Below are 9,439 nucleotides of genomic sequence, written 5' to 3' on the forward strand. Positions count from 1 at the left end.
TCAATATACAATTTAATAACTATTAAGTTTCATTTATTTTGTCTTGCATTTATTATGCTACCTTTATTACATTTTCTTTACGTATTATATATTTTAATATATATACATTAATCTAATAAATATATATTCATTATGTTATGTGTTTCTTCATTAATAAATATGATTTATTACTATATTTAATTTATATAAGAATATGAGTTGCTATTTGCTTATAGATACATTATAATTTCAACAAAATATGAAATAAAATTACAACAAATAAGGAAATAAAAATAAATCATAATATATATATAAAGTGATTTTTAACGTAAAATTACAAGTTCTTAAACCAAAGACTTTGATACCATATGTTGGATTTTCTATTATTATGCAAATCAAATCTTAATTTTGCATGGTCTTAATGCCCAAGGTTTTAGAACAAGATGATTGTCATAATTTTCTAATTGAAGAGAAATCATATCTTGATCCATAATTATTTTTTTATTTAGAAATTGTGTTTTATAATTTTTGTTTTGCTTTTTTCCCTCTTAACCCTTTGACTTAAAACACATTCTTGATGGCTAAAATGAATCAATTTATAGGCAAAGAGAGTGAAGCATTTGTTTCATTCCTTAACTGCATTCAATTTATACATTCCCTCAATATATGAGTTTTAAACAAAATTTTCTTTTGTTTACATTGCATTCATTGTTTCATAAAACAAAACCCTTATTCATTATAATTAAAACTCTTTTAGTTTAATTATGTTTATTAAGCAAAAGTTTTTGTTTACATTATTTAAACAAAACCTTTGTTTTAATTATCAAGTTTAATAAATTCAATACTTATAAACTATAATAATTAACTTAACTTATTTACTTAAATTATTAAACCATAAATAATGATAATTTTTTAAGTTAGATAATGGTCATAGGCCTCATAATATCTAACATATGTAACTTCAAAACGATGATGCAAAATTTTGAAGGGGTGAAAAGAAACCTATATAAATATATATATATATATATTTTAAAACTAATAAATATAATTATCCAGTTCTCATTAATCCAGTAATTGAACACTTTTTCTGTTGGTCTTACACACCTGAGTCAAACTTTTAGAGTTAATTAGAATTTATTTATTTATGCATTAATTATTGTTTATAAATTAAGAGGTATTAACAAATACGTAGTGCTATATATTTAAATTCAAACAGGAACTGTTGATCATTGGTTAGTGGAATGTAGTTTTCTAAATTCTAAGTGGTAGGCTCCACATTCTGCAACTACTCCAATTTCCATTTCAATTTCAAATATTGAATTCTCACTTTCAAAAGTTAGGTTACTATTTTTCAGTTTTTTTTTTCCCTAAATAATTTTAAATTAGTTTGTTTTATTCACTCTTCGAGATCTTCCTAAGTGCATGAGTTTAGTGTCACTTCCTCACATACATTAAAGTTAAATCTATAGAAAAACATATGGTTTAATATTAGATTTGTAAATCTCGAATTCCTCATGCGATCTTATATCTTATATAAATATATAAAAATCAAAACTTTCAATAAAAAGGCAAGTGTCATGGATGTTTAATTTTTTTACATACAACCTGAATAATTGCTATGTAACCATTGTTAAATGGTTTTTATTTAATTTTATTTTATTTTCATCGGATTAATTACATTGATATAAGATAGCTTAAATATCTTTTTCAATTAATTTGTTTATGATCAAATTAATTACATTTATTTTTTAAGAAAATATAATCATATTATCAAGAGAAAAAAAATATAATCAAAGTTAAATCAGTACAAGAGAATAGGTTTATAGCAGCATTTTTTTTTTCATATTTAGAGGTGTGTATAAACGCACTAAATGATTCGTGGCGTTTGCCAAAAATATCGCTAAAAGCGTCGACTATACTTATGTCGAGAAAAATAACAACGTTTTATGAACAAATGTTACTTAACTGTGTTTATATCCAAAAACGCCGTTAAATTTAACGGCATTTTTACACACAAACACCGCTAAATTATAACAATTAGCGATGTTTGTGTGCAAAAATGTCACTAAATTTAGTGGTGTTTTTAGATACAAATGCTACTAATTTGGTCATTTAGCAGCATTTTTCACTATAAACGTAGCTAATTTGGTAATTTAACAGCATTTTTTTACTACAAACACTGCTAAGTAAGAAATTTACTTTTTTATAATTTCTTTCAATATTTACTATTATAATTAAATAAAAAATTATTGAAAGAAATAAAAATGAACTTAAATTTCATAAACTGAATATTATAAATATTTAAATATCTAAATACAAAAACTAATTTTTTTATTTCCAAACATAGTAACAGCCACACTTAACGAATACTTGGCATGAGAAAGCAAAGAACATTATTATTGAATTAACAATCATACATTGTACAAGCCTTTCACATGAACAAGTGTATAGAAACGAATTAGAACAAATAAATTTGCCGTTGACGAGTTACATGTAATCTTACAGGCCTCAAGAGACAGCATACTACAAAAGAAAGAGAGCTTCCTAATACATTTTGGCTCAAATTTTGAGCAAAAAAATTGTAACATATGGGGACTTTTTGGCTCATTATCTATTAATGATATGTAAATTCTGCTTCTACATGATAAGCTAGCTAGTGCATTCTGACAAACTATAAAATCGACAGATGCATCATTTCTTTTCAACAATTGCAAAACTTGCAATGAGCAAATAAAAATGTCACCTTAAATATGTGTCCCTATATGAGCGTCAACAGCATTAAAGACGTCATCAAGAAGGTAGATGTCACAATCCTGGTAAACAGCTCTAGCTAGTTGTACTCGTTGCTTCTGGCCACCACTGAGGTTAATTCCATGTTCTCCAATTTCAGTCTGATCACTGAACTCCATCATTTCCAAGTCTTTCTCCAAATAACAAAACCTTATAACCTCCTCATATTTCTCCCTGTTCATTGGCAAACCAAATAGTATGTTCTTTTGAATTGTCCCATTCTAAATACAAGATGTTTGAGCTACATATACGATTGTCCCACACAGCTTAACCTGTCAAGTAAGCAGCAACAATTGTATTTAACAATCATTCACTATTCTATTGCATTCTTATGATGATGTTGTTGCATCTTAAACAATCAACAAGTGAAACTTGACTTGAGATATCCAACTATCAGAAGACCACAAGGATAAATAAAGTGGTCCATTAGAATTTCAAGACGAGTTTGAGAAGAAATTTTAAACAAATGAGAAAAAAAGCACAATTCACCAAGTCCCATATAAGAGCTAACCTTGGTCTAGAAAAAATTGCATGAACAACCAACTAGCATTAAATGCAATCATTTTAATCAACAAAACCAGAGCAAAATGCATATATAATGAAGAGGGGAAAGACACAACTTCATTTTCAGGCTGCATACCTTCCCTGATATTTTGTGCATCTCACCCAGAATTGAAGCTAGGAGAGAAGACTTTTCAGATCCCGCAGTCCCAACTATAGCAGCAAGCAGCCCTTTATTGACCTCTAAAAAAGTCCAAGGCAGGACAATACAAAATGTCCCCATATGTTACAATTTTTCTTGCTCAAATTTGGATTAAGAAGACTTATTCCAAGTTGAACTAATAATACTCTCATTCAGCCATAGAAGAGCCCCCCATCATACATGGCTCAGCATATTTTTTTCTGGCTGGAACTCCAAGTGCTAGCAGCTCCATGGCTGCAATGTTATTGGTTATTCAGTCTTTGTTCTTTGTTTTCCTTTTGTTTTAAATTTATTTTAAGTTTCTTTTACATTCCTTTACTTGTTATTTAGCTCTACTTTAGTTCCTTTGAGCAAACATTTTCCATTGAAGCTTGCAATTTCAGTTTGTATTCAACACAGGTTTTGAGTTTCCAGGTTTGATGTTTGCTACTATTTAATTAATTTTCAAGTTGATTTCAGTTTCATCAAATCATGAGCTTTTTATATGTTGTTCCTCTATTTGTTAGCTTGAATTACAATGCTTCCTCTTGATCAAATAGTTCAAATTGAGCTAGCAATTAAAAGCTGTTTCCAGAATGTTGTGCTGTTTTCCGATTTTATTTTGTTTCGGTTTTTGTTACTTTTCAAGTTCAATTCAGTCTCAATTTGTATCAAGCTTTTTAGTACTTGTTCATCTATGAGTTATCTAAGCTTCTAAAAAATTTGAGAGCAAAATTCCATATATGTTGAGCTAGATCTAAGATTTAGTAGGAGCAGTTCTGTTTTCCAAGCTGAAATTCCATATTCTGTTTTGTTACGGTTTTGGATAAATTTCAAGTACTAAATGATGTCCAATGCTCTTGAAAATTTATGTGCATGTTCACATATTAGTTAGTTACTTCCACAAAAAATTTGGAGATCAAATACTACCAAATGAGAGTGGAAACCGAATTTTAATCAAATGCTGTCCAGAACTAGTTTCCAGATTTTGATGTTTGCTTTAGGTTGTTGTTTCTTTGATTTTTCAGGGCTGTTTGGGGGTTGATAAGGATGGTACAAGGTTGCTATTGGGTTCAGCACTCACCTAGAAGGCACCTTGTTACTTGAATCAAGTGTTTTAAATTTTTGATTGATTTATTTTCATGCTACTGCTTTACTACCCCATTAATTTTGGGTTTTAATTTGCTTGTTCATTTATCTAAGTTTGGTTTCTGTATTAATCTTCTTGTTATTTAATTTGCATCTGTATTAATCTTCTTGTTATTTAATTTTCATGTTTCTTTAATTATAATGCCATTTACAGTTAGTTAGCTAGCCAAACCACCATAATCATTATAAGAGTAGTGCACGTTGGATTTCCAGGTTGATTAACCCAGGTAAGAAATATAAAAGAAAACTTCAGGAATACAGAACTGGTAACCTCAGAAATGCAGTCAAGTATTGAAACTAAAAAAAAAAAAAAGACTTAGACACGGATCACTTGTAGTTTACCTTTAGGAAGTCCTCAAATTAGAAAAATATAACATTTAATACTTTAATATCATACTACATGTCAGTATACAATTAGTTTAAACATCAAAAGCATATGAAAACAAAATCTCACCTCTTTCATCGCGATTTTTATGGCAACCACCATAAGAATCTATCTTGATATTCGCTTTTTCAAGCCCAACAAGAGCTTCGAAATGAAAGTTGCGGGCACCACAGTCAAAAATGAAAGCAGCTGCAAGGCCCTTCTCAGCTGCAAGAGCTTCCAAAATCAGTGTAATGTTCAATACGCTATACCACCTAATGACCTTGCGAAGACCAAAAAAAGACCTTGGTCATACTATCATTTGAGCTCAAATAAAAAAAAAAAAGAAAAAGAAAAAATAGTGAAGAAACCTACTCAGCACCAGAAACCCAAATGGGATCCTAGCCAAAATCCCTTGAATAAGCCACCCAAAACTGCAATCCTGAACTTTTCAACGCCATCAACCTCTACTCCACCAAAAGAATGTGATTTATACAACATTTCAGGCCATGAATTGAAAAAGGCAGCGTTTTTGGCCATGTCAAGACGACCCATAAACGCAATTTCAACTATGACCACAAGTAAACTGTGGAATTAAATATAAGAATGATCTAAGATAAACCAATCATCAGATTTCAACGTTTGACAAAACAAATAGCTCAATACAAGGAGACTGGGATTCGGAAGACAAAGCAAAAGAAAGAAGAAAAGAGAATGGGATTTGAAAGAAGAAAGGAGAATGGGATTTGATAAAGAGAGAAGACAAGGGAGAGATTTGAGAAAGGGTAAAAGTTTGCGAGAAAGAGAAGGGGCGGGGAATTTTGGAAAAAATTTTTGTGACATTTATTTTAAGTTTTGTAATATAGTGGCGTTTACAAAAGAAAAACGCCTCTAAACTATTTTATATAGCGGCGTTTATTCAATAAACGCTATTAATTTTTATTTTTAGTAACATTTATATTTAATAACGTCGTTATTTAAAAATTTTGTGGTGTTTAGTATAAAATGCTGTGATCTTTATAAAAACATATAAGTCAACAGTATTTGTAAATAAAATGACGTTAAAAAATTGTCCTGAATTTTTTATTTTTTTTAGTGAATTAATGATACTATATTTCTAAGTTTTAATGTAAGAATCAATTTATTATTTAATAATTTATACGATCATATTCGAGTAAAAAATAAAATAAAATTCATTTTCCAATTGACTAATTGATGCCAGCCATGAGTAAATATAGAAAGCCAAAATATTTGCTTGATTTTCCATGATTAAGCTTAGGGAATATATTATATATGGTTAATATTTTGATCACCGTTCACATTTTATTACCCAAATATTCACTTTCAACATTTTTTCATACCAAAATTTTTAATTGATACGTAATATTTGCTTAAACTTTTCATGTGAAACGTAGAGTTTTCAAAATAAAAAAATCATGTTACATAATAATTAATAATTCATTGTAATTGTTTTGCATAATTTACTTTTAACTAATTATAAGTATCTCCCTAATTCATATTAGAAAATGAAAACCGTGACAAGCTAAGTTCGTTGGAAAATCACTTGCCAAAAGCCTTCAAATGTATTTATTTAATTATGATCAAGTAAACTTTTGTCCTCATAATTCTATTAACATTTTCATGAGAATGAAAATTTTCATTTTTAATTTTTTTTTATTGGTGTCTCTTCGTCAAGTTACATTATTCAATTTAGTTTTTGAATCACTATTCACTACTAACACTATGAGATATTGATCACTAAGTTATATGCTCTTTTTTGTGCTCATAGATGTTTTTTTTCCTTTATTACACTTGGTAGTTGGTATTATTTTTTTTTTTTAACACTTTGTTTTTGCATATTCATACTCTATTTATTTATTAATTCATTCATTCATCTCTTTGTAAATTTTGTCAGATTTTTTCTTCATTACTAATAGAAGACGAGGATAAGGTGAGATCTTTTAGTTAATTTTGGAGTTTGCTAGAATTCAGCATAAGTTTTTGCTCTCTCATTTGCCTTTCATTTATAATGTTTTCACAAAAATCTTGTTTATCTATATTTAATATATAGTATATGGTTTCATTCCTATTTGCTAGAGAATGGAAATTCAAGTTTGAAACCTTTGGGAATGTAATGTAAGGATGAGCACCAACTAGTCAAGTGTTTGTCGTTGGATAATACGAGTTCCTACTAGTGGATATGTTGCAAGTCTTGCACCAAAGCAAGGGCAACACAAAAAGTGCAAATCTAGCATATGTGGCACCTTCTAAAAGTTTAGGTTTTTGAATATTTCATTTTATTACTTTTTTTTTCCTATAATCTCCTTTTGTTACTTAAAAAATATATATGTATATATATATATATATATCTTTATAATAATTTTGTCATATGCCCTTTGATATAATTTTATTTTATTTTCTTTTTGTAATTACTCTTCACTTTGAATTTTTCGGTAAAACTCAAATGTTGTGGTTACGATGATTGGGGTTGATTCTTAAGTCTCAAATCTAATGGGAAATTTATTGCGTGAATGCTTTTTTGTAATTATGATGATTAGGATTAATTCATAAATCTCAAATTTGCCACTACTTACATAAATTTGAAAGATCATTTATCTTATAGCATGTACGAAAATTTTAATTACTTTTAATTACTCTATAACAATAATTTTGTGGTATCCATAATTTCATAGTTGGTTTTTTAGATTTAAAATTTTAAGTTTTGACCCCAAAAAATGCACTAATAAAATCAACAATAATATACAAAAAAATTAAAAAAAAAAATGTTGAAATATTGCCCATAAGAAACGTATGAAAAACAATTTGTACAAAATATTGAATTTAAGTGGAGTAAATTTCAACTCTTTGAAATCAAACATTATTTGATTTTATTTAAATATCATTATATGAGATATGATATAAAAGTATTTTTTAGATTTTATTATATACATATTGATCTACAATATTTAGTTTTTCCATTGCTTGTTTTACATTGAAAATTTTATATTCTTATGTATAGTTTATTAGTTATATTATAACTGAATTTTTGTATATATATTTGTGTATCCGTATATTGCACGAGTTTAAAATTGGTAAATATATAAAGGTAAAAACCTTTGATAAAAAAAAAAAATCCAATGTGAATGATTTATTTTTTTGACATGTGAAATATGTTTAACTATTACCACGTGTCCTGCATTTAATTATTTGGATTTAATTTTATATAAATTTTATTAATTTAAATGATATTTATTTTGGCTAAATTAGGTATATTTATTCTCTTATAAATAATATTTAGTATTTTTATTTTTTAAAATACTCTATAATTTAATTATCTTAAATCACTTTCAAATAAATTCCATTCTTAATTTTAAAAATCAAATATGAAAACTATAAATAAGATATACGCTTTGAAAGAATTAATTATTTAATGACCATAATTTTAGTATTTAATTAAGAAATAATTTATGTATTTATCAACCTAAATGAGTGTATAAGTCATGTAATGCTAAAAATTTAAAATTGAAATAAAAAACCTAATTAGTTGGAAACATATTTTTGATATTTTTCTATATAAGTATTAATTACAATAAGCTTAATTTATTCTTTATAAGTACTTTTCAAAATATTAAATGTAGACTTTTCAAAATAAAAAACATATTGCATAAATAATTAATAATTCATTATAATTGTTTTTTAAAAGTTACTCTTAATTTATATGTTAATTATAATTTTGGGTGTTACCTTAATTATAACTAGTTTTTAACCCCATGTAATGTACGGGTTTTAATTTTCATGAAATTATTTTAATTAATTAAGTCTCTAAAAATATTATTTTTTTAAATTCTAAATTTATATGTTTTAGTTATTTCAATTTGAAATCAAAATATAAAAAAGTGTCCATATATAATTGTACTTAAAATTGGAGAACACGTTTTACTTTTTTTTTTCTGACAATTTACAGATAGTGTTTAGTAACTTAAATTTAAAAGAAGATAGTTAGATTTTCAAATTAGTGTAAAATATATGATAAAGCATACGTAAATATAAACATTATTTTATAATTATTTTTCAAATATAAATAATTGTTGAATGTTCATTTAGTAGTGAGTCTAAAATATTTTTATGCATTATGAATTTAAAATTAATCTTTTTATATCTTTCAAATTAAACTAATAATTAGATTGAATTTTATTAATTTGTGCATACTACGTACATTTTATTCTTATAATTTATATAACAAATAAAATCTAAATTTACCTTTTTAAGAGTAATAATAGTGTTTTTTTTTATTAGGCAATTACTTATTCTAAAATAAGTTATTTTAATTTTTTACTAATTTATCAAACAAAAGACATTGAAATTTTTATAATCTAAGAAATATAAGTTAAAATTAATTTGATTTTTATTTTTATATATTAAAAACCTAATAATTTGATTGCAATCAACATATTTATACATGTCAAATAACCATT

At 26.4% G+C, this 9,439-nt stretch overlaps 1 long non-coding RNA gene across 2 annotated transcripts; it reads right to left on the minus strand.

Moving 5' to 3' along the window:
- Positions 1-2,356: 2,356 nt before the first annotated feature.
- Positions 2,357-5,816, minus strand: LOC149520345 (uncharacterized). 2 transcript variants are annotated; one of them, XR_016342710.1, is made up of 3 exons: positions 5,340-5,816; positions 5,055-5,247; positions 2,357-3,041 (listed from the first exon to the last, which is right to left on the minus strand). It is a non-coding gene; the product is annotated as an uncharacterized LOC149520345 (long non-coding RNA). The 2 variants fall into 2 exon arrangements; XR_016342718.1 differs by having other exon boundaries at positions 5,055-5,192; positions 5,340-5,814.
- Positions 5,817-9,439: the final 3,623 nt, after the last annotated feature.

This window comes from Durio zibethinus, chromosome 1, assembly GCF_047325235.1.
Source record: "Durio zibethinus cultivar Kanyao isolate XHJ-2024 chromosome 1, ASM4732523v1, whole genome shotgun sequence".
In the NCBI taxonomy this organism is placed as follows: Eukaryota; Viridiplantae; Streptophyta; class Magnoliopsida; order Malvales; family Malvaceae; genus Durio; species Durio zibethinus.